The 25305-nt window shown below is 40.5% G+C and overlaps 1 protein-coding gene and 1 long non-coding RNA gene across 7 annotated transcripts in view; one reads left to right on the top strand and one right to left on the bottom strand.

The window, feature by feature from the left end:
- The window catches only part of FBXW7 (F-box and WD repeat domain containing 7), a 217178-nt gene that overhangs the window by 101572 nt on the left and 90301 nt on the right, over positions 1-25305 (bottom strand). The window lies entirely within an intron of this gene.
- On the top strand, positions 1265-6131 carry LOC120638736. Its single transcript, XR_005660634.1, has 3 exons — positions 1265-1514; positions 4330-4515; positions 5844-6131. It is a non-coding gene; the product is annotated as an uncharacterized LOC120638736 (long non-coding RNA).

The raw sequence follows: 25305 nt of genomic DNA, 5'->3' as shown, positions 1-25305 counted from the left end.
CCCGGTCCCTGCGCTCAAGGCTTTCTGCAAGCTAATGAAGGAATTTACGATCCAATGATTTCATCAGCTCATTAGTTCTTGGGACAATCATCTAAGTAGGCTCATGGAAGAACTGGATTCACTTGTCTGGCCAAAAGTCTAAATACAAAATGTTACTTGGTTGGCATTTACTGATTTCAACTGATCGCATTTCTCGCATTTATTGAACACTCACTGTGTGCAGGGCATTGTATCAGCACTTGGGAGGGTACAATAAAATAGAGTTGGTAGAACTGTTACTTGCCTACAGCGACCTTACAGTCCTGAGGATTACTTCAAATGCAACTCAGGGAAGACCCCAAGGGTTATACGGTAATCATAAATCATCACAGAGGCTGTACACTCACTTGAGGTGTTTGGAGGATTTTAAGTGGGTTTTTAAAATACGCTGATGATGGATCAAACACATCTTACACCCTCTAACCTCCCCACTGATGGCAAACATCCTATGTTCGGGGTATGTGGGAAGGACCTCGAGCAAATTAGCCGGTGAAATTTTTTCAATCCTCGCTAAGCCCTACAATTATAAACTATTTCATTCAAATAATACCTGGAATTCATAAAAATAATCATACTAATTAGAACTCGAAGTTACATTTCACATACAAATTTACATTCAACTGCCATTCATGTGAATTCTTTTAAAGACTGACTTCACGTCATGGTACTCCAACAATGTTAAATTCCATTTAAAATTTCATTTTGCTGTCAAAATGATTTAATGTGTTTTCTACTCTAGTGACATACTAAGATACTTCCAATTCTTTGGTTTGTTCCATATAAATGGAACAGATTCAGCAGCTAATGGAACTAGTGCAAGTGTAAATATTCTACTGCAAAAAACCTGGGTTCGCAGAACGTAAATATGCTGTTGCAAAAAAAACTAGTTTCGCTTTAAACTGCAGAAATAAAAACGTTTCTGGTTATGTTGAAATGATACAAAAATCCAAGTCAAGTCTCTGCCAGGAGAAAAGTACTATGAAGACACAAAAATCCTTTAAACATTGTATACTCTTTAGTGTAATAATTTTAGATTAGTTTTGATACCTATTTGTATAACTGAAATACGCAGCCCTCACTGAATTCTCCTTTTCCTTCTGAATTTCTGCTAAAATATGAAATAAAGAAATTTGATTACAATAGTTTAACAGAAAGACTATTCAAAAAGGCTTTTCTGCCAGTTAGACAAAAGTGTCTATTCTGCTTGAAGATTCCAATCAACCAGTAACTGCTGGCCCTCCATCGCAACTCCCAAGGCCTCGCTCCCTACAAGTCCTGTGCACGCCAGGCGGGGTATGGGGAGCAGTCTGCCCCTCGGCCTCTCTCTCTCCACTGGAACTTCTTGTCTTCCCATCGCGACTCCTATGACTGTTGGCTTCGTCCTCCTCGCCTGGTCTGCCACAATGTCTCTCTGGGATCCCACCCTAGTCCTCCTCCGTGTCACCGAGAAACCTCCATGCCGATCTGCCTTGCAGGTAAGAGAACAGCAGTACAGCTCACAGACTGCAAAACCTAGGGAAGGTTGGCAGTTGCTACTGTAGTGGCACTATGGCTGTGGTTGTGATTGTTGGACTCCACAAAGAACCTGAAATTGTGCTCCTGAAGCGACAGTACCCTATAGACTCTGGTTTTTATTTGGGGTATCTGTCCATGGCTTTATGTTGCCTCAGTTTGACGCTTCTTCTCTCCTCGTGGGTCTGTCCCTCTCCCCAACTTATATATTTAGATTCTGAGCTCCCTGAGGATCAGGGACACTGTGTAATTCCTACCTGTGAATTACTGTGGTGCCAGTTAAGTACTTACCTGCACTTAATACTGTGCTCTATACACAATAAGGTCTTAGTATCCTGGCTCAGCCACTGCCTGCTGGGTGACCTTGGGAAAATCAATTAAATCATGAGTACCTCAGTTTCTTCACTTGTAAAATGGGGCTTAAGTACCTGTTCTCCCTCCTTCTTAGGCCTTAAGCTTCACATGGGGCAGGGACTGTAGCTGATCTGATTATGACTACCTCAGTTTTTTAATATGGTACTTGACATGGAAGTGCATAACAAATACCACCGTTATTAAGTTACTACTATCAATTTCCCCTACTACAGAATGAATGCCTTTGGAATTAACTACTGGCGAAAAAGAGAAAAATACAAAGAACTACCAAATCTTAACCTATCTATGAAAGCAAAGGTAGTGAATACCCATTAAGAAGTACATTTACAACCGGAGAGTGGTTTAACAGATGTATGCTATTAGCATACTGAGCCATACAAATCTATTTGCTTAGACATTCCATTTTCACATTTCACTCTATACCTAATAAGTGCCACACCGTACGTTATAGAGAGATTAAAAAGGAATCTTCTTTCCCCTAGAGCAGAGGAAAATTTTAGGGAGATTAAATATAACACACACAACATAAAATCTTGACAGGTAATTGTATCACTGAACTTGGACACAAAACTGATTAGAAGCATATAGGCATAATTAATATGAAACTTTAGGCAAAATTGAATATGATTACAAGCTTGTACTTGTGAAAAGAGCTATAGATGCTACTATCAGGAAATTTTAAGTCAAATTAAAATCAAGACAGCTGATTTTGGAAGAAGAATTATATTGACTGCATAAAACAATGCTCAACATTACACATTTCTGAAAAAAAACTGGCATTCTTGTTCATCCATTCATTCAATAGTATTTATTGAGCACTTACTATGTGCATAGCACTGTATTAAGCGCTTGGAATGTACAATACAGCAACAGAGAGAGACAATCCCTGCCCAGTGACGGGCTCACAGTCTAATCGGGGGAGACAATTGTTTTTTTGTTTCTCATTTTCTCATTTCTCATTGTTTTTCTTAAGGAGAACCAATCACGCTTCACATAGAAATAAAACAGTTTCACACAAAAACATCTGAGAAAATGAAATCCACGCAGGATCTGGGGAAATACCTGAGCTAAAATACCACTATTCTGTTAATCATGAACAAAATCTTTAGTCCTAAAATGAGAATAACACTTGAGTGTTTATGGACATAAGCACTTTTTCTCCCCACACCCCAACTTGGGGAAGAGGTGTCATTAATGTATATAAACTGTGGGGGTTAGTCATATTTTTTTCTATTCTCAAAAACTTCTAAAGCTCCCAATTAATTACAGATTTGACCAGGTAACTTTATTTAAAGGTAAGAATGGGGTATTTGTTAAGCACTTACTATGTGCACTAAACTAAGCCTTGGGGTACAGAACCCCGATCAAACAACATGGGGTTACAGAATCACTAATTTTTGGAAGTCTTGAGAGTCATCATATTATGATGAATTATACTGGTTAAACGCTTTCTACATGTCTTGCTTAGCACTGTTCTAATCACTGGGGTAGATAAAGTCAATCAAGTTGGGCCCAGTCCCTGTTCTACATGTAGCTCTCAGTTTAGGTAAGATGGAGAACAGGTATTTAATCCCCATTTACAATTGAAGAAATTGGCACATAGGAGTTAAGTGACTTGCAAAAGGTTACACAGGAAGCAACTGGCAGAACCAGGATTAGAACTCAGGCCCTCTGACTTCCAGAACTGTGCTCTTTTCATTGGGCACGCTGCTTAAAGTTGGATTTTATGTAGTAAATATACACCATTATACGCCATATAGAATTACTGATTTTTAAGCATAAACTAATTTAAGCAAAAGAAAAAGCCTTTTTGGCATTTAAGTTATACAATGTATGTTCAATCTACATACACACTGACCAGATATGGACACACATGATCCCACCAGTGGGAGGAAGTACACTTCAGGTGACACTGTCCTTAAAATATCTGTCATGAGGCCTAGAGACAGAAATTCTACTCCCTTCTCTCCTAGGTGATCAGCCCTGCACTGTTAATGGCTTTACCAACTAAATTAAATCAGATCCATCTTCTTACGCTTTCAGGAAAACCAGACCAAACGTTATTAAATATTTAAGAAATGTTTAATAATCTTTTTTCCATGTTACTAATTGCTGATGGAGGGTTTCTGACTGGAAAAAAAGTAATAATTTATGACTTAGAAGAATACTACTGTAAACCTACTTAAAGAAACTTAAAATAAAAGACACCAGTGAGTAAAGAAAATGAGGGAGTCAGGTAGTGGGTAAAAGAGAGATGTGGCAACAATATCCTATTTGTTCTAGAAAATATGATTTCTTCTTAAAGGACTTAGACTCCAGTTTGCATTTCAAATAGCATATGTAGGCTTGCTTTGTTTTTTTTGATTCCAAAAATTGTATTTAAATGCTTTTTTCTCTTGTTAGCTTTTTCTCTTTGTTCCATACAAAGAAAATATAAAGCTGCATCTTCTTAGATCATAATCAGTGTGGCAAAAGATTTTTGGCCTCAAGACAGGATATGACTTCACTGCAAAACCAGACAGAAGAGGGAGCTGATGTAATTAAATATGCTCTATTAAATAACAAACTGAAGGATCTTCTGATTTTCAGGTATTAATTGTTCAGTCAATGAATTCACCCTTAAGATTTAATGTTAGAAATGTAGTTAAATATCATGCGTATGTTGATCTTCCCTAACTGAGAGGGTGCTTGTCTATTTTACATATTCCTAAAAGAGGAAAATTAGATGATCAAGAGTAGGGGTCAGGTAGCAACTTTACAAGTGAGACTTCTCACTTGTAAAGTAGCCCATGCCTAGTAGAGATTCCCAGTGAATCCAGGAATAAAAAAAATGATGCTTTCTTCATATACTGCTGACTGGTTTAAACTGCAGTGGGTAAAATGCAGTCCATTAATACATTTTTTACTTGGACAGGGCCATCATACCTAAATTCTTAAAAACACAACAAGATATAATAAGAGAAAAAATAACCCACACGATTCCATGAGCAAAGTGTCCACAACCTATGTGAAATCTCTAAATAGCCAAATGAGAGCAGCCCAGAAGATACTCTATCAAACTAAGCCTCTTTAGAGAAAGAACAAATGACAATTATGGGATGCTCCCACTACTCTAAGAGGGGTTCCACTACATCCTGGATCGCTTCCCAAGACATAACAACACTTTTATCAGGCTCTTTTTCTACATAAAACACCGATGTTTAGCAACAGGCTCACTCACTTTTAAGTAGCCCAGCCTGGCTATTAGTTGAAGTTAATGGCAACATAAAAATCAGTCGAGAAAAATGAAATTGGTTGAGTATGCACATAATCTTTACACTTCGATTCAGGCAACAAACTTAATCATTCATCGTTGTTACATTAAAGAAATTCCATTAGCTTTAATTAGTGTTTTACTTCTTCAAAAATTAGGCAACCCTTGGTCAGTAAACTGAGCATCAATACTATTTACGGTGTGCTTCCACCCTGTGCATTTCAACTAAGCACTTGGAGGAGTACAATGGAGAGTGGACATAAACCTGCACTTAAGGAGTTTACAAGAGAGTGGGAAAGACAGACACTAAATTAAACTAGGCAAGTAGGAGCAACCAAGTGTAAAGACGTGCAAAATGGTACACGAGGTAAGGGGCAGAGGGCGGGGCGAGTTCCCAAGTGCTTAAGAGACGTGGAAGTGCTGAAGCGGCAGTAGGAAAAGAAATGAACACGGAATCTTTCTCTGGATTTCCATGTTGTGTTGAAAATCAAACTCCTTATGCTGCAAAAGGGTCTCAACAACTCAAAACGTTTAGACTAAAATTATTGATATATATACAATGCTTGTGTATATATATTTGTGTGCTTGTGTGTATGATGCTTGGCATTTGAACACACACATCTTGCATACAAATTCTATTTTTACTGTCTTTTTGTTCTGGCAGGTGTTGTGGATACAGAAAGACATTTTGTGTAACACAAGCTGTGAGACTTCAATATTTGCAAACCTGCTTGAACACCTGGTCAATATATTAATGTTAACAAACTAAAACTAAATGTACAGTGCAAAAGGTCACATATCCAGGCTGAGTTTGTAAATATTTTAAAGCTCTCATCATGCAAATAGAAGCCATTTCTTCTATCAGTCTTCTAATGTTCCAAAATGGATCAATAAAATCAATATGCTATATATCACACACTTCCTGTGTTAAATTAAAAGACTGTAATTGGCAGTTAATTTCTTGTCTTAGTTTTTGTCATGTCTTTCTATTCCAAATGCTGAAGCTATTTTCATCATTGATTTCGCTAGTACATAATATTAGCTAATACAAATGACTAACACACACTTCAATTGCATTTGCTAATCTGAAAATGTGTTACGCCGAAACTGACGTGGCAGGATGGCTATTACACAGTTTGTAAGGATGAAAATTGATTATAGTACCCTCCTTCCATCCAACTCATCTTTACAAAAACCTTTACATAATCCTCACACTACTCCTACAAAACACATGGGAGGGATAGGGATTGAAAATTTAAATTTTACAGATGAGGAAACTAAGTCATGTTCAAAATTGAGCAAGCTAGGAGAACAACTGAGAAGCACGCTGAGAAGCAGCGTGGCTCAGTGGAAAGAGCACGGGCTTTGGAGTCAGAGGTCATGGGTTCAAATCCCGCTCGGCCATTTGTCAGCTGTGTGACTTTAGGCAAGTCACTTAACTTCTCGGTGCCTCAGTTACCTCATCTGTAAAATGGGGATGAAGACTGTGAGCCCCACGTGGGACAACCTGATTCCCCTGTGTCTACCCCAGCGCTTAGAACAGTGCTTTGCACATAGTAAGCGCTTAACAAATACCAACATTATTATTATTATTAACAACCAGTAACAAACTTGAATTTTTCTGTCTCCCAACCAGTGCCCGATTCAACAGAACACAAAGCAGCGGGCAACCTGATTCCCCTTTGTCTACCCCAGCGCTTAGAACAGTGCTCAGCACATAGTAAGCGCTTAACAAATACCAACATTATTAAAGCCTAGCAAAGGGAAAATGCCTTAGAGATTCCTTGATATTTAGATCAATCAGCCAATCAATTGTATTTACTGAGCACCTATTGGGGATGGTTTCTCTTTGAAGGAATCATTTTCCTATTACTGAAAAAGGCTTTTGGGATGCTTGGTTGGGGCCCAAGATTGTCTATCCTTTAAGGACAAGGTTTAAATTCTGCTGCCCACTTTTTGTTATTCTAAACTCCAGAAAACAATTCACAATCTTCACAGAATTAGAAAGTGTCCATTTAATTTTGGTGTCATTTTCTTGCAAGTGTAGAATCATTTAAAAAAAAAAATATTTGTTAAGGACTTATATGCCAGGAACGGTACTAAGCGCTGTGGTAGATACAAGCTAATCAGGTTGGACACAATCCCTGTCCTACATGGGGTGCTTAGTCTTACCATTTTACAGATGAGGTAACCGAGGTACAGAGAAGCTAAGTGACTTGTCCAAGGTCACACAGCATTCAAATGGCGGAGCAGCGATTAGAACCCAGGTCCTGACTTCCAGGCCTGTGCTCTATCCACTAAGCCATGCTGCTTCTCATTTATACTGCAGATTGCATATAACGGTTCATTTGTATTGTACTCTCCCAGGCACTCAGTACGGTGCTCTGCGAAGAGTAAGCGTTCAATAGATGCCATTGATTGATTTTTAAGGATGAAGTTGTAAATTTTAAAGACCTTTCGAAGATGTCATGCAGGTTGTGCCTAAGCATTTGTGTCTACTGCAGGCACATCCCCTCATATCCTGTCAGCTCAGTGGAAGCTGGAACCCAACATAATGGGTAGAAAAGTTAGACGTAGTGGCTCAGCTGGCTTTGGGGCCTCCCCACGTGTTAATAGGACACATAATCCCCACACTCAAATTTTGGAGGCAAAAGTAGGTACTGTGGAACTACAAACCCCAGAGCCTATTGCTTCAATTAAGGATAGTCTAGTCCAAGGATATTATTTTCAGGACAGTAAAGCTCAGTCTCCTGGCAGCTATGGTGAAATTCTGCAGGAACACCCTCTGAGCCTCAAATAACCTTCCTGCCCATCTGTCACTCTACCCTCTGAAAACCTGAGCCTAGGAAACAAAAGATTGGCAATGTCCTGGGAGCAGTTTTGTGGCATTTAAGGGCTTATTATGTGCCAATCACTGTATTAAGCACTACGAAAGACACCATGCAAATCAGACCGGATACAATCCCTGTCCCATAAAGGACTCCCGATCTAAGAGAAAGCACAGACATTTAATCCCCATTTCACAGATGCAGAAACCAAGGAGCAAATAAATTAAGTGACTTGCTCAAGTTCACCAAGCAGACAAGTGGCAGAGCTGTGACTAAAACCCAGGTCTCCTGACTTTCAAGTCAGCATGCTTTCAAATAGGCCAGAGTGTTAGGAACAGAGAAGCAGCATGACCTAGCGACTGTAAGCTCGTTGTGGGCGGGAATATGTCTGTTTACTGTTTATACTGTACTTTCCCAAGCACTTAGTGCAGCGCTCTGCATAAGGTAAGCACTCAGTAAATACAACGGAATAAAGCATGGGCCTGAGAGTAGGAAGGATCTGTGTTCAAATGCCGGCTCTGACACTTCCAATGCTTAGAACAGTGCTTGCAACATAGTAATCACTTAACAAATACCATTATTATTATTAATGTTGTTGTTGTTATTGTCTGCTGTGACATTTGACACTGACACTTGAGAATAGCCCGGCCTAAAGGATAGAGCGTAAGCTTGGGGGTCAGAAGGACCTGGGGTCTAATCCCGGCTCCACCACTTGTCTGCGGTGTAACCTTGGGCATGCCACTTCACTTCTCTGTTCTCTGTGGGAATTGAGACTGTGAGCCCCATGTGGGACAGGGACTGTGTACAGCCTGATTTGCTCGTATCCACCCGAGCATTTAGTACAGTGCCTGGCATATTATTATAATTATCATTATTTCACAACAACTCTAGAACCTGCTCTTTCCTCTCCATCCATACTGTTACCTATCATGCTGGACTAAGCACTCATTTCCCACCTGGATTACTGCATTAGCTTCCTCGGTGACCTCCTTTCCCATCTCTCGCCACACCAGTCTATACTTTACTCTGCTGCCCAGATCATTTTTCTTAAAAATCATTCAGTCCTCACCTCCCCATTTCTCCCAAACCTCCAATGGTTACTCATCCACCTCCACATCAAACAGAAACTCCTCACTAATGGTTTTAAGGCACTCAATCAGCTCTCCTCTTCCTCCTAACTTACCTCCCTGATTTCCTACAACCCAATCTGCACATTTCAGTCCTCAACACCAACCTACTGTCTGTTCATCAGTCTCATCTATCCCACTGCCGACCACTTGCCCAAACCTTCCCTTTGGCCTGGAACTCCCTCTCACTTCATATCTGACAGTCTACCATTCTCCTTACCTTCAAAACCCTCTTAAAGTCACATTTCCTCCAAGAGGCCTTCCCTGACTCATTTCCCTTCTCTCCATTCCTCTTGGCATCACCTGTGCACTTGAATTTGTATCCCTTGAGCGCTTTGATACTCATCCCAGCCTCTCAGCACTTATGCACATGTACTTATATTACTCTGTTTCCCCTATCTATAAGTTACTTTAATGTTTTACTGTCCCCTATATAAACTGTAAACTCCTTTTCGGCAGGGATCATGCGTACCAACTCTATTGTACTGCATCTTCAATACAGTATCCGGCACACAGTGCTCAATAAACACCATTGATAGATTTATTATTTCTTCAGTGCTTAAATTCTATTCATGACAGGGCTGTAGTATTTTATGGGTTGATTTAGTCTTCTTTCATGGGCAAAATTTGTCTTTAAAGCACAGTTAGAGCAGGCAAGTGAACAGTTTAATTAAGAAAGAGGAAGATAGAAAAATATTCAGGTGGTTTTCCACCTTCTCTTTGGTTCACATTTTTTTTTCTGAGTAATAACCTTTTTTTCTCCTTGCCCTGGAGACTCAGATGGGGTTATCTCACTTCACTGTCATTTCCTTTTGAGGGCATTACACAGTGGCTAAGATGTGAAAATATCCTTTCCAGAAATTTCCTTTTTGGATGGATATGAAGCCAACATTACAATCATGGGCAGCAAGTAGAAAAGAGACAGACAAAATACATTCTGAAGCCCACATTCAAATCATCAATAGATTTAGTCTGGCCCACAGGGCCAGGCATGGGTGGCTTTTTAAAAAAAAAACCAACTAAAAATGGTAATAATAATAATGATGGTATTTGTTAAGCGCTTACTATATGCAAAGCACTGTTCTAAGCTCAGCGTGGTTCAGTAGAAAGAGCACGGGCTTGGGAATCAGAGGTCGTGGGTTCTAATACTCGCTCCACCGCTTGCCAGCTGTGTGACTTTGGGCAAGTCACTTAACTTCTCTGTGCCTCCATTCCCTCATCTGTAAAATGGGGATTAAGAGTGTGAGACCCACGCGGGACAACTGATTACCTTGTATCTACTCCCAGCAGTTAAAACAGTGCTTGGCACATAATAAGGCCTTAACAAATACCATTATTATTATTATTATGTGTGGGTAGGCAGACTCCCCAAAGTAATGTTGACAGGCGCCTCTAAATACATTGGGCACCACGAACAGCTATTTCAGTACACCAAAGATAATTACATCCAAGAAAAGCCTGGTAATAAGTGATGAGTGACCAAAACATTTGATTGAAAACCAGGCCCCCAGACCTGCCAGGATAGCACACCATCCCCTCCTTTCCCCCAAACAGTCTTAGCTATCCCAGACTACAGGTCTCCATTCCTTACAGATCCCAAGCCATCTAGAGAGGGGACAATCTTAATCCTAAAACCACCAGTAGTTTGTTTTTTTTCCTCTGATGTCACTGGGACAATCTACCCTATTTATTCTGTTAATGAGGTGTACCCTTGATTCCCCTTGATTATATTTATCGTGATTACGTTGTCTTGTTTTTGTCCGTCTCCCCCGATTAGACTGTGAGCCCGTCTTTGGGAAGGGAATGTCTCTATCTGTTGCCGAATTGTACATACCAAGAGCTTAGTACAGTGCTCTGCACATAGTAAGCGCTCAATAAATACTACTGAATGAATGTATCTACAAAAATACTTTCTCTACAAGATTAAAGCCCACCGCTGCAATCCTCCTGAGCCCTAATTGTGGCATTGGTTAAGGGTTGACTGTGTGCCTAGCACTGTACTAAACACTGGGAAATTTACAAGATAATCAGGTCTTACACGGGGTTCCCCAGGAAGAGAAAAAGTATCGAATCGCCATTTGGCAGATGAGGGAACTGAGACGCAGAGAGGTTACGTGACTTGTCCAAGGTCACAAGCGCATATTAGAATCCAGGTCCTCTGATCCTCAGCAACATGCTCTTTCCACTGGGCTGGGCTGCTTCTCTATTTAGGGCTTCAGCTTCTCCTCTTAAACTGTCCTCTGTGGACTGGAATCCTGGATTTTACTTCTTTCATTTGTTTGCAATGCAACTGGTCTGCACGCAGATGGTACTCAGTAAATACTGTTGATAGTGACCTTGTTTTAAGTGAAGCCAGGAATTTTTTGAGAACATTTCTATGGTCTCCTGATTAGAATTGTGTAGCTTAATAAGGCCACTCAGTCCCTGTGTTGCTATTAAAATCATCCTCTCCCTAACAACTAGGGCCTCCTAGTTAAGTTTAATTTTTAAAATAATATTCAGCAATATTGAATATGGCACACACTTCAGCCTTATCACAGCCAAGAGGAGGATAATGCAGAAATGGAACAAGAAAGTAAACATAATGAGCGTGTATTATAATAAAATGGATATTTTGTGGGCTATTGTGCATTTATTGTCACATTTTTCCATTTCTGGCCGGTCACGTAATGCACAACTTGGATCACATACCTTTCTATGGGAACCAAATGCCAACCAGTCAAAACACTCATGGGTGGCAACCCAGGGACAGACATATATAGATTAGATATAGATTGTGTCCGAAGCGGCGTCTTGGTGGAAAGAGCCCGGGTTTGGAAGTCAGAGGTCCTGGGTTCTAATTCAGGCTCCGCCACTTGTCATCGGTATGACTGTGGGCAAGTCACTTAACTTCTCTGTGCCTCAGTTAACTCATCTGTAAAATGGGGATTAAGACTGTGAGACCCATGTGGGACAACCTGATTTCCCTGTATCTACCCCAGTGCTTAGAACAGTTCTTGGCACATAGTAAGCGTGTAACAAATACCATCATTATTATTATTTTGGTCACCACTTTTAAAAGGTATTAGAGAAGAGACACAGGATTCGAAATAAATACAAGAATGATAGAAAGGATGGAAAATCGGTCCTTTGTGATTGGGGTTGTCAATGAGTCAATCGTATTAATGAAGCATCAACCAACAGAAGCGAAGGCTTTGGGATATCTTAACTACCTTAACATTTAAGGTGGTTTTTAATAGGGAGGATGCAGAGAAGATCTGTACAAGTGGAAGTTTATTTTAAGCAGGACAGATTCTGGCTGATCAAAGGAAAGAACTTCTTGACAATCTGCATGACAGAACTCAGAAATGGGCAACCAGAGAAAATAAGGAGATTCTAAAGAAAAGAATGGATATCCATCTGCCCAGAATTATTTAGGCATTCACCACCTGCAAGTGAACATTATTATTCTCTCACAACTAGTAACTGGTCGAAGCTGGAAATCCATCAGGGATGGTGTCCTCACAACAACATTTTCATATGAAATAACTTAGAAATTAAGTTTAACCAACAAACACACTGGTAAATGTCAGTGCACAAGTTACTCCAGAAACTAGAAGACTGCTGGAAAGGGATGCAGTATTTTCAGAACAGTCTTCTACACTACTCTGACCACTGTCCAAAACCATTAACTTTTTAATACACAGCAAAACATAATGTCGATTTAAAGCCAAATCTCCTCAATGCTTTCTAAATTGGCCAAACTTTATACTGTCTACAATAAGACTTTCCTCTTATCTTTTCTAATGAGATGATTGTTTTAGGGCCCTATGGATGACATTCATAAAACAGAGAATATGATTTTTTTTAAAACTGTGTAAAGTTGCACTGCTAAACGGTTTCACATAATTAAGGATATGATGCAGGCTAAGTACCCAAAAAAGTTTCCTGAAGGTTTTTTCTAAAGTGTATTGCACAAAGTTACTAAACAGTTACTGCATACTTTTAGAAAACACATACCCAAATAATTTCTTCTTTGGAGGAAAAAATTACCTTAACAGGATTTAAATGGAAGATTTATTATATTTTCAAAAAAGAATAGCAAAAATGTAAATTCAATAGCATCAATAAATAGTATTTATTGAGTGCTTACTCTGTCAGAGCACTGTACTAAGCACCTGGGAAAGTATAGAAGAATTGGTAGGCAAACCCTGCCCATAAGAAGCTTACAGTCTACAGAGAAGACTGAGCAGCACTGTGACCAAGTGGAGAGAGCCCAGGCCTGGAAGTCAGAGGCACCTGTGCTCTAATCCCAGCTCTGCCAATTGCTTGCTGTGTGACCTTGGGCTGGTCACTTCACTTTTCTGTGACTCGGTTTTCTCAACTGTAAAATGAGGATACCTGTTCTCCCTCCTTAGACTGCAGGCCCACTGTGGGACAGGGACTGAGCCCAACCTATTTAACTTGGACCTATCCCAGTGCTTAGGACAAGGTTTGACAGAGCGTAAGTGCTTAACAAATACCATAAAAGGGGAAGAGAGTGGGAGATAGATATTAAAATAGATTAGGGAAAGGGGAAATAGTAAAGTATAAGAACATTTATATTTAGTACTGTGGGACTGGGGTGAGTTTCAAAGTACTTAAGGGGTATAGAGTCAAGTGCACAGTTGACACAGAGGGGAGGGGAGGGGACAGATGGGAGTGATAAACCCAGTGCTGGAGTAAACTGTCCAAAATATTTAGATCTGAGAGAATAAAAACAAAGAACAAAATTAACAGGATAAAGTGTATGAGAAAATGCAAATCTGTGGTTTTTGTAAACTGCAATTTGCATATGTCAAAATACTAAATCACCAGGATATCAGGGTATAGCAATGCAATCTGTTGATCTCAGGTGCTTTTCTCAATTCCAGGTGAAAATTGTTTCACCTTGCCAAGTAGCTGACACATAGTAAGCACTTAACAAACACCGTCATCAGTATTACTAGTAATGCTGCGAACAGTAATAATAATGACGATGGTATTTGTTAAGCGCTTACTATGTGCCAAGCACTGTTCTAAGCACTGGAGCAGATACAAGGTCATCAGGTTGTCCCACATGGGGCTAACAGACTTAATCCACATTTTACAGATAAGGGAACTGAGGCACGAAAAGTGAAGTGACTTGCCCAAAGTCACCCAGCTGACAAGTGGCGGAGCCGGGATTAGAACCCATGACTTCTGACTCCCAAACCCAGGCCCTTTCCACTAAGCCTAATGAGTGCAGAGCACTGTACTAAACACTGGGAATTAGACATGGACTCTATCCCTTAAGGGACTCGCAATCTATGAAGGAAAATAAAAACTAGACTATTTGTTACATTTGAGAAAAGGAGATGGAGCTGGTAAAAATCAACTATCTCTCAGATAAATGTTGGGAGGTTTTGCTTCACACTCACTTTTTTCCAAGTCGACACTGTGGAACCATGCAAAATGGCAGAAAAATGAATTTCTAGACTAGTTCCCTGGTGAAGCGAATGGAGTGGCAGAAATCACATTGAAAATTTATCTAGTGTATTTAAAGTGCCATCAAAACAGCTCTACAACTGGAATGGTAGAAGAATTTCTAAGTCTAACCAGCCACTGTAATCAAGTTCTCTGCTTGGGATCTGGGGAAAAAATTACACTACTTAGTTGATTTTGAGAGATCCAAGGAACTGAGGAAATGAAATTACTTCTCTGCCAGACTCAAACTGATTTTTTTTGTTATGTTAGAAATAACTAATGAAACAAATTTATGGCGACTTTAGTAAAGGACAAGGGATGAGTTAGATCTCTTGATGCCATGTTTTTACCACTTTTAGATCACTGGCAGTTTGATTTAGACTTCTTATTTTCAAGGGTCTCTACCAGGTGATGCAACATTTTCCTAATCATCTGACAGGTGGCAGAAAAGAAAGCCCCCGCCTTCATTTACTGAGCATAAAGACAGTTGCTGTATTTAGAGTACTTAAATTGCAACACCAAAATGCTTAACTAGGGCACAGTCTGGCATTTCAAAATGAATCATTTTTTCCCTTTTCAAATTAGGGTAACAGCATCCGTGCATTAGCAATTAATGTTTACATGTGTCTGATCTTTCTGAGCATCTCCCATCTAAGCGATATGCAGTGGAGCTATTCAGTGTGAAAGAATTCTGTTGAGAACACTGTACGAAACCAAGCTTCCTTCACCAAAATAAAAAAGAGCTTCCTTCGTTCTAATTAAAGCAGCACATAATTACCTGCCTCAAATGGTTATTTCTTATGTTTCGGGAGTAAAACTTAAAAGGGGATAACTCAAAACACAAATTGAAAGGCCACCCCACTTTTTTTTTTTTTGCTTTGTATCTACTTATTGATCCTCCTGCATGCAACATTCATCTTTATCATTACTACCAAAAGAATAAATGGTCGTCTTTGAACAACAAATTCAGATCAATGCCTAAGTACTAACACTCATTCTTCCAGAGTCTAGCCAGTCTGCCAACAGTATTTATTTATGGAGAGCCCATTCCGGGTGGAACGGATGGCAAAATCACTCCCCCTTGAGATTTCGATCTATTACAGGAGGCACGATTACTAGGAGAAGTGCACAAATAAAGACAGACGAACTGGGGACGACTGGAATGGCTGCCGTGCACAAATAAACTCTGGGTCGAACCGCTACTGAAGTGGCTGGAATGAGGATGGGGTGGATGTACATTTTTCAAGGCGTGTTGAAGGAGGGGAAAGGACATGATCATTATTAATAATAATAAGGACAACTGTGGTATTTAAGTGCTTATTGTGTGCCAAGCACTGTACTAAGGGTAGGTACCAGGCAATCAGGTCCCACATGGGACTTACAGTCTCAGTAGGAAGAAGTCTGATATTGAATTCCCCATTTTACAAAGGGGGGAACTGAGGCACAGAGAAGTTAGGTGACTTGTCCAAGGTCACACAGCAGACAAGTGGTGGAACCAGAATTTGAACCCCAGTCCTCTGCCTCTCAGGCCTGTGCTCTATCCACTGAGCCATGCTGGTTTTCTGACTGGCAAAAAGAATAGCTTGTTGGAGGCAGGGAGCCTACCGATTCTGTTGTGTCGTACTCTCCCAAGCGCTTAGTACAGTGTTCTGCACACAGTAAGCACTCAACAAATGCCACTGGTTAACTGATTTTAGGAGAATGGTCGTAGGCTCCCTATTTGAAATTCAGTACAGGTACTGATCCAATCATCAAATTCAGACTGTCTGGGACATGGACTATGTCCAACCCAATTAGGTTGCAATAATAATAATGATGGTATTTATATCTACCCTAGCTCATAGTACATTGCCTGCATTAAATAAGCACATAACTACTATTTAAAAGAAAAATCAGCTATTGTTGGGCAATAAGATCACATAGTGCTTGCCACAAAGAACACCCTTAAGTACCCTTATTATTGTTATATTATTATAAGACAGGCACCAAATAAAGTAGGCATGTGTCCGACAGCATAGAGGTTACCGTCTTGCTAAATTCTACATTACAGAACACTCACATTATAGTGGGTTCACCCTGACTCATGCCACATGGCAGTTTCATCCAACAGTACAATGCATTCTATCCTTATTCTTCCTTTTGCCCCACTATCTACTGACACTCATAATTTCTCTTTGCATCCCTTTAAAGTGCAAGTTTCTGGAATACAGTGATCACCTATCTTAAGGCTGTTGTACTCTCCCCCAAGTGCAGTATTCTCCACATGACGGGGATTCAATAAAAACCCATCAAAAGCGATGGCCAATCAGGTTGCATAATGTGCTGCCAGAAAGCTGCCGTTCTATCCAAAACATGCAGCCACAGCTCCATTAGGGAAGAACTGGGGGTACAGCCATTCTGCAAGTTTCTAAATCTCAACTATTTCATGACATTGAATAATGGTTAAAAAAAAAAAAATCTACAAAGAAAACTCTCCAAAAATTAAAAAATAAAAAGCAGGTAGCTTCCCCAACCTTTCTTCCTATTGAGTTCAAAATTCTTTACTCTCAGCTTAGATTTCATTTTTGGTTATTGGTAAGAAAGGACTCTCTGTGGACATAAAATATTACTTTAACATTATTGTTTAGCCCTGAATTTTTTTTTTATGGTATCTGTTGAACATCTACTTTGTGCCAGGCACTGGACTAAGCACTGGGGGGTAGATTCATTCATTCAGTCAATCATATTCTATCATAGATACAAACTAATCCAGTTGGACATAGTCCCTGCTCCACATGGGGCCCACAGTCTTAAACCCCATTTGACAGATGAGATAACTGAGGCACAGAGAAGTGAAGTGACTTATTATGTATCGAGTCCCCCATATGTATCCTGTTTAGGGATCCAGATGCCAATGTAGAGCTAGAACGGCAGGATGGTCTTGTCAAAGTATTTAAATCTGGGAGTCGGAAGATCTTACGCCTAATCCTCACTTTACCAGTGACCAGCCGGGGAACGGTGAGCAAGCTGCTTAACCTCTCGATGCCTCACTTTCCTTATCTGTTCAGTGGCTCTAGTAAAACTTGCCTATTCCGGACCTCAATGGGCTACTGTAACGATAAATGTAGATAACTAGCGTGAAAGTTCTTTGGAAAAATACTATACAAATTCAAGGTACACTGAATATGAACAATAAAAATAAAATAAATTGTGGTATTTGTTAAGTGCTTACTATGTGCAAAGCACTGTTCTAAGCGCTGGGGGATACAAGGTGATCAGTTTGTCCCATGTGGGGCTCACAGTTTTAATCCCCATTTGACAGATGAGGTAACTGAAGCACAGAGAAGTTAAGTGACTTGCCCAAGGTCACAAAGCTGACTAGCGGCGGAGCCGGGATTAGAACCCGTGATCTCTGACTCCCAAGCCCGCGCTCTTTCCACTGAGCCATGCTGCTTCTCAATGTAACCTAATTTCACTATTTACAAGAAAAAAATTTTTCTAATTAGAGAATAGCATTCATTTTAAAATATCTACTGGATGCTAATGGTAGCATGTAGAATTCAGTTCAGGGAAACAATTCAATTAGACAGCATCAAAATAATTTTTCATGACAAATATGCAAAATTTAAAACATTAAAAACTTGGGTCTGTCTCCCTCAGATTGAAATTGTGTCTTTTACCTCTACTGGGCTCTTCCAAGTACTTAGCACACAGCTCTGTATTCAGTAAATACCTTAGATAATGATTTTTAAACTCATTTCAGCAAAGCTTTAACTGTGACAGCTTTCATGTTTACTATTTGTCATTACACTCTATCACATATTTGTGTAAAATTCTGAGCTTTTTTTTCCCCCATGGTTGATTTTTCTTCAAATAGTCAAATTGTTAAGTAAGGCTTTTGCAATATACTCATCTAACCTAGAAGTTTGGTTAGACTTGTCTGCTTTTTTTTCCAAACCTCAAATTCTAACAAGTTGTATTTGACTAGGGAACATCCAATTTCAAAGTAGTTGATGTCAATCTATTAAGTCTTCAAGGTAGACTGTAAGAGCCTCTAGACTATAAGCTCATGTGAGCAGGGAACATGTCTGTTATACTGTACCCACCCAAGCATTTAGTACAGTGCTCTGAACACAGTAAAAGCTTAATATTACTAATAAATTTTTTAAAATGTATTTTACTATCGGGTCAAGATTTTTCTACTTACTAAATGCAAAAATTAAAAGCAATTCATTTACTTCATCTTGAATTTCAATTAAAAAAAACAATGTTTAGTAGTCTGTCACATCTACGGTTTGACCTTGGACAAGTCACTGAATTCCACTGTGCCTCAGTCTCCTCATTTGTCAAATGAGGATTTGATACCAGTTCCTGCTCCTAGACTGTGAGTCCCATGTGGGACAGAAACCGTCTCAGACGGGATTATCTTCTATTTATCTCAGGACTCAGTGTAGTGCTTCTTCGCATACAGTAAGCACTTAAATGATCAAATTATCGCAATTATTATTAGTAGTAGTTGTTGTTGCCTGGCTTTAAATTCATGTGCATGGTTCTAGTTCTTAAATAAGGGGTAATAATAACAATCCCTACTAAGTAGAAAGTATATCTAGGCTGGAAACTCACTTCTTAATTTGCTGGGGCTTAAGTCGGTAAATTGTGGTTTTGAAACAAACAGAATTTTGTGGGCTAGCAGAAGTATATTCTAGGTGGATTGATTAATAATCTATTTTCTAGTGTATTCATTTAGCAAGGTCATTGATCATGAATTGGAGAATCCAAGAATCCAAGGACCAATCAACACTCCTCCCTCCCCACCTAAATGGCAACACATGAGCCAAGGAGACAGGTAGTTCTTGTCCCCTCCGAACCCCACGGCACTTAGGTACATATCTGCAATTTATTTATCTGTATTCATGTCTGTGTTCCCCCCACCCACTCTAGACTGTTAGCTTGTTTTGGCCAGGGAATATGTCTGTTTTTGGCCACCCTTTCCCCAAGTTGCCCTACCCTGGTTTTTCCCTGCCAGGACTGTCCCCACTCGGCCACGACTGGTAAGATCCTTGAGCAGCTCTTCAACTATTAACCTATCAAATCTCCATTTTGGGTGGGGCAAGAAAGATTAGTGGAAGGAGGAGTGGAAGAGGCTTTAGTAAATAGCAAGGGTTAGTCAGAAGCTTTAACCTACAGAGGGGCAGGAGAGTCACAAAGGACTGGAGGCTCTCTGATGTTTCCATTACCTTCAGGTCTTGACCAAGGAAAACAGAAGCACTTATACGGGCAGCAGAAGCAGCAGACGGAAGCGTCATTAAGTCAGGAAATGACTAAGTGCTTCTTTTCCCTATTGTAATTCTACCCTCCTCCTGAGTGAATTCCCATCCTTCCTCTAATCCTTCTTTCCTTTACTGTCAACTTTCCATTAGCACTGGTAATTGCAGACAGGAATATTCTGAATCATTGATATCTCGAGATCGTCCAAAGGGCCAGATCTCCCATCAGCAACCAGAAAGACTCTGCGATTGAGCCTGACCCACTAGCTTTTAATGCCTCCCTGCCCCTCCCCACAGACCTAGCCCGTCTGGCCCCGAGACACCCTTCCCACTCCTGCTCTCAAAATGAAAAGCTGCCAACCTGAAACCAGTGGCTTGCCTCAGCTCCACTAGCACACCCTTGCCCCTCTACCGGTCACGTTTCCGCCGGGGCAGTGGGTGGGGATGGGGGCGGGCCCAGGGACACTAAAGGCAAAATTGCTTAGGTGGAGGGAGCAACCTTGGCCCAGGTGACCGCGGGATAGTGACGATGCTAAGGTGGTTAACATGACACATCTGTGGGCAGTTCAGCTCCCACTGCTTTGAACCATTTACTATTCCTCGGACACCCAGGTTTTCCTTAGGATTTAGGCTGCATAAAAATATCTTGTCCAGTGTATTATCGGATAGCAATTTTGTCTTTAATGACCCTAGAACAATGCACTATGCTGAGAATTACAATTCATACTCCTTTGGTTTAAGAGGGAGATGCAAAGAGACAATCATTATATGGTTCCACTAAGCACCTTGATGCTTTCCTCAATCAACTAATTGTATTTATTGAGCACTTACCATGTGGAGAGCACTTTACTAAGCACTTGGGAGAGTATAACACAGTTGTTAGTGCATTGTGGGCAAGGAACATGTCTATCAGAGACAGGACAGTGAAGTGAGTGGGCCACCGCATTGGACCCACTAATGATACGTCCTTAATGGTTTCTGTGGTCATTTCAGGGCCCTAGTAGGTACAGTAACTTGCAATTTCAGATTTTTAATGTTAGATACTCTTTTTTAAAAAAAAAAACAAACACACAAAAACACTAGGATCTTCCATGAGGCTTCTCTAACCTGAATGACATCGCAGATTACTGAATCGCTAATATAGGATTAGGAGTTGGATCTGGAGCACACTAGAAAAAGGATAAAACAAATGGCAAACCGGGAGTCAAGGGAATGTTGGGCTTGGTCAGCTTGGCTTAGGCAGCTGGAACCTGGAGAAAGCATGTGGCCACCTGAAGTATACGGTGGCTGAGATTTCAGTCAGATAACACCAATCTTCACTGTGGTTACCAAGTGCCACTCATCTATTTCCACTCACTCGGGAAAGAAGGAATGTGACTGCAGGCCTGAGAAGGTCTTGGGAAGGTCTGAAGAAGGCTGACGTGATCAACGAGGGAAGAAAGTGTTAGTTCATGCGGTATTCACCCCAGTCCCTAAACATCACTGCTGTTTTCCTTGTCTCGGGCACAAAAATCTTTATGCCAGAGATTACTTCATTAGACTCATTTCTCTACTCCAGATCTCTTTAAAGTACTGATTTAAGGAAATTTTGGAGACATGATATATTTAAGCTACCTATCTGGTTCAATTTCTCATGAATTATGCATGCTAGAGAGTTCGGCATGGGGCTGGAACCCATTTCCCAATTCTCCTAATGGTAACACAGTCAGATCGTCAAGTCAGTAGGAGTAATGAAATCAAACAGCCTATCTCCCCTAAAAACCTACTACTGGAAATTTCTAGGCTAGAGAGAGAGAGAGAGATAACCAACACTCCCAACTCTGTGTGACTAGAAGAAACGGTTTCTGAGGTAGTTCATCTCCAGGCAGGAGAAATTATGGCCAGAATGCAAACGGAGGAGCTTTTTTTCCTTATGGAGACAGAGGCCATTTTTATTAAGTTGCCATTAAGGATTCCACACGCTATTTGTAAAATGTTCTCTTTACATCTCACTGTTCAGTCAGAGACAATATTTAAGATACTATGGCATACTGGTACGTTCTGCTGCTCGAAGGCACAAAACTGAGATTTAATATCTATACCTCGATTTTTCAAAGCTCTGAAAAGGGCAACAGTGAGAGTATTTTACAGTTCTAAACATTCAACTTTACATTTAGGAACGCTTCTTAGAGAGAGCCACTATATGTAGAGTCATGTTTGTATTTCTGCCCTTTGGAACAACAAAGAAAACAAAATCCAGATCAGTACCTATTAGCAGAGGGCTTCTCAAAAAAAAAAAAAACAACAAAAAAACCACCAGGGAAATGTTCTCCAAGGATTCAAAACAGCCCAAGTAAAATACTCTCCACATGGCAAAGTCAATGAGATCCAATTTCAATGCAAAAGGGAGAAAACTTGAAACAACCTTTATTACCTCAGCTCGCAAAAATAAGAGCTCAAGAACCTCTTCCACCTTACACCTCCTTGCACAAATAGTGTGGAATTTCTCTGACCTTCAGACTTAGCCTGCGGCAACTCCCTAAACAGGGACCCCGCTTCAGGTTTTGTTAAGAAATGAGGAAAATCTAGGGAAGAGGGATGTACGCCTATTTATCCATCCCATTTCTTGTTGTGAATGTCTCCTTAGAAGTCGACTGCAGAAAAAAGGCACTGAGGGTTACTTTCATATTTTTTCACTGGTGACTAAATCCTGTCCTTCCTCTTCAGAGAGATCTTGGAAGCCAAGTTTTTAGTTTTATCCTCCCAGTTGCAGCACAAGTAGACACACCAGCTTGATGCCAACTCTAAAGAGAACTTGGAAAGCATTGCCTTCTTATAAGAAACACCAAACTCCTCTTCCACCCACCTCCAGAATCCTTTTGATCCAGTCATCCCCACACCCATAATTAATGCCAACTTGTTTTCCCTTTAAAGATCCATTCTTCCTACCCCTTTACCCAAGTTCTTATTGTCTCCTTCCAGTAGGCAACTTCTGTCACTGGAGCTGAATAGAAGATGGGATTTATTTTGAGTGCAATACAGACAGGTCTGTCTGGAAGGGGCTGAAGTAGATTAATGCAAACATGATTTGTCAAAGTGTTTGTAGTGTCTCCTGATCAGCCTTGAAGGTTGCTCTATTTACTGCTGCTGCACACTCTCAATCAATCACAGGTACTTATGGAGCACTTACTGTGTGCAGAGCACTATGATAAGCACTTCGGAGAGTACAAGAGAGTTAATAAGCACGTTACTTGCCCGCCAGAAGCTTGCTGTCTAGAGTCCCTCACCCGATAATTGCCTGCTTGAAAAATATGGGAGGGGAGAATGCGGATGGGGGAAAGAAGATGAGAAAGGTGGAGGAAGGAGAGAGATGGGAAAATGCTAAGAAGAAGAAACTGAGGGGCAGAGCTGTGAAAATGGAAAAACTTTAAATGCTGTCAATTCAGGCACATTTGGGGATGTCAGGATTCCAGTAGAAAATTCAGGCAGGACTCATGTTAATTTGTTACATCAATACAGCCACAAAGCTATTGTAGGTCGACACTATACATACGGCCAAAATTAGACTGTAAACCCGTCAAAGGGCAGGGACTGCTTCTATCTGTTACCGATTTGTACATTCCAAGCGCTTAGTACAGTACTCTGCACATAGTAAGCGCTCAATAAATACTATTGAATGAATGACACCATAGCACTTGTCCTCTGTAGACACAAGTTAGGGGGACCCCTCTTTGGGGCATCTGGCAATCACTCAATGGTATTTACTGAGAGCTAACTATGTGCACAGCACTGTAACAGGTGCTTGGAAAAGTCTAATAGAGTTTACAGCCCTAAAGGAAGTTTAGGCAGTTTGGAAAGACAGAGAATATGCAACAAGCCTCCTTTTATATGTAAATTGCTACTGAGTTTTGATGTCAATACACTGAAGATTCTACTAAATACTGTTTCCAAAGATGACAAAATCACCTTGAACTAATAATAATAATAATAATAATAATAATAATGTTGATATTTATTAAGCGCTTACTATGTGCTGAGCACTGTTCTAAGCGCTGGGGTAGATACAGAATAATCAGGTTGTCCCACGTGAGGGTCACAGTCTTCATCCCCATTATACAGATGAGGGAACTGAGGCACAGAGAAGTGAAGTGACTTGCCCAAAGTCACACAGCTGACAAGTGGGGGAGCCAGGACTAGAACCCATGATCTCTGACTCCTAAACCCATGCTCTTTCCACTGAGCCACGCTGCTTCTCATAACTAGAGGCAACATGATACTGTGGTGCTGATTCTTCATACATTCACTCAATCATATTTATTAAGCGCTTACTGAATGCAGAGCACTGTACTAAGCACTTGGGTTCCTGCACAGACACACTGGGTATATCGCTTGGCGAAGTCAGAGGTCATGGGTTCAAATCCCAGCTCTGCCGCTTGTCAGCAGGGTGACTTTGGGCAACTCACAACTTCTCTGTGCCTCAGTTACCTCATCTGTAAAATGGGCATTAAGACTGTGAGCCTCACGTGGGACAACCTGATCACCCTGCACCCTCCCCAGTGCTTAGAACATTGCTTTGCACATAGTAAGTGCTTAACGAATGTCATAATTATTATTATTATATAAATGCTATGATAAAGGTTGTGCTTTTCTAAAGATCCTTGGTATAGTGGGAAGCAGCATGGCATAATGGATAGAGCATAGGCCTGGGAGTCAGAAGGTTGTAGGTTCTAATCCCAGCTCCACTACTTGTCTGCTCTGTGATCTTGGGCAAGTCACTTCACTTCTCTTTGCCTCAGTTACCTCATCTGTAAAATGGGGATTGCAACTGTGAGCCCCACGTGGGACAGGGGCTGTGTCCAACCCAGTTTGCTTGCATCCACCTAGCACTCAGTACAGTGCCTGGCACATAGTAAGCATTTAACAAATCACTATAATTATTATATTCAAGTTTGAATGTACTTATAACAGGAAAATCCATACAGATGCCTTTCAACAAAATGAAAAGGTAAGTGCTTGTAAACTAAAAACAGTAGGGTGTGGGAAATTAGGAGTTGTCTGTTCTGGGGTGTATTTCGGGTGGTGTTTTTTTATTCACAACAAATTTACTCCAGGGACTGAGGTGATTTAGTGTAATCTTCTTAGTAAAATGCATGGTCTCTCTCTCTCTCTCTCACACACATACACACACACACAGAAATGCTGACACAACCTGAAACAGAGCAATCTTCTTCATATAGCAGCCCTGTTGCTATAATTAGAAACAACTTACATCAAGTGAAAAGTTCCCTGCCAGCCTTTTTAATGGATCAATACTTCACCACAATCAACATCAGAACACAAAATGTGACTCAATCTGCAATTAAGGAAAAACACTTATTAAAACCAGAATGTTTTAGTGCACTTTAAACAGGTACATGCCTGAGCTACAGTTGCATTTAACCCCATAGCGGGGCCATTTCCTAACACATCTTCGTATTGCAGGC

Source organism: Ornithorhynchus anatinus, chromosome 12 (assembly GCF_004115215.2).
Source record: "Ornithorhynchus anatinus isolate Pmale09 chromosome 12, mOrnAna1.pri.v4, whole genome shotgun sequence".
Lineage (NCBI taxonomy): Eukaryota > Metazoa > Chordata > Mammalia > Monotremata > Ornithorhynchidae > Ornithorhynchus > Ornithorhynchus anatinus.
Note: the sequence above shows the minus strand (reverse complement) of the source record. Positions and strands in the feature narration are given on the sequence as shown.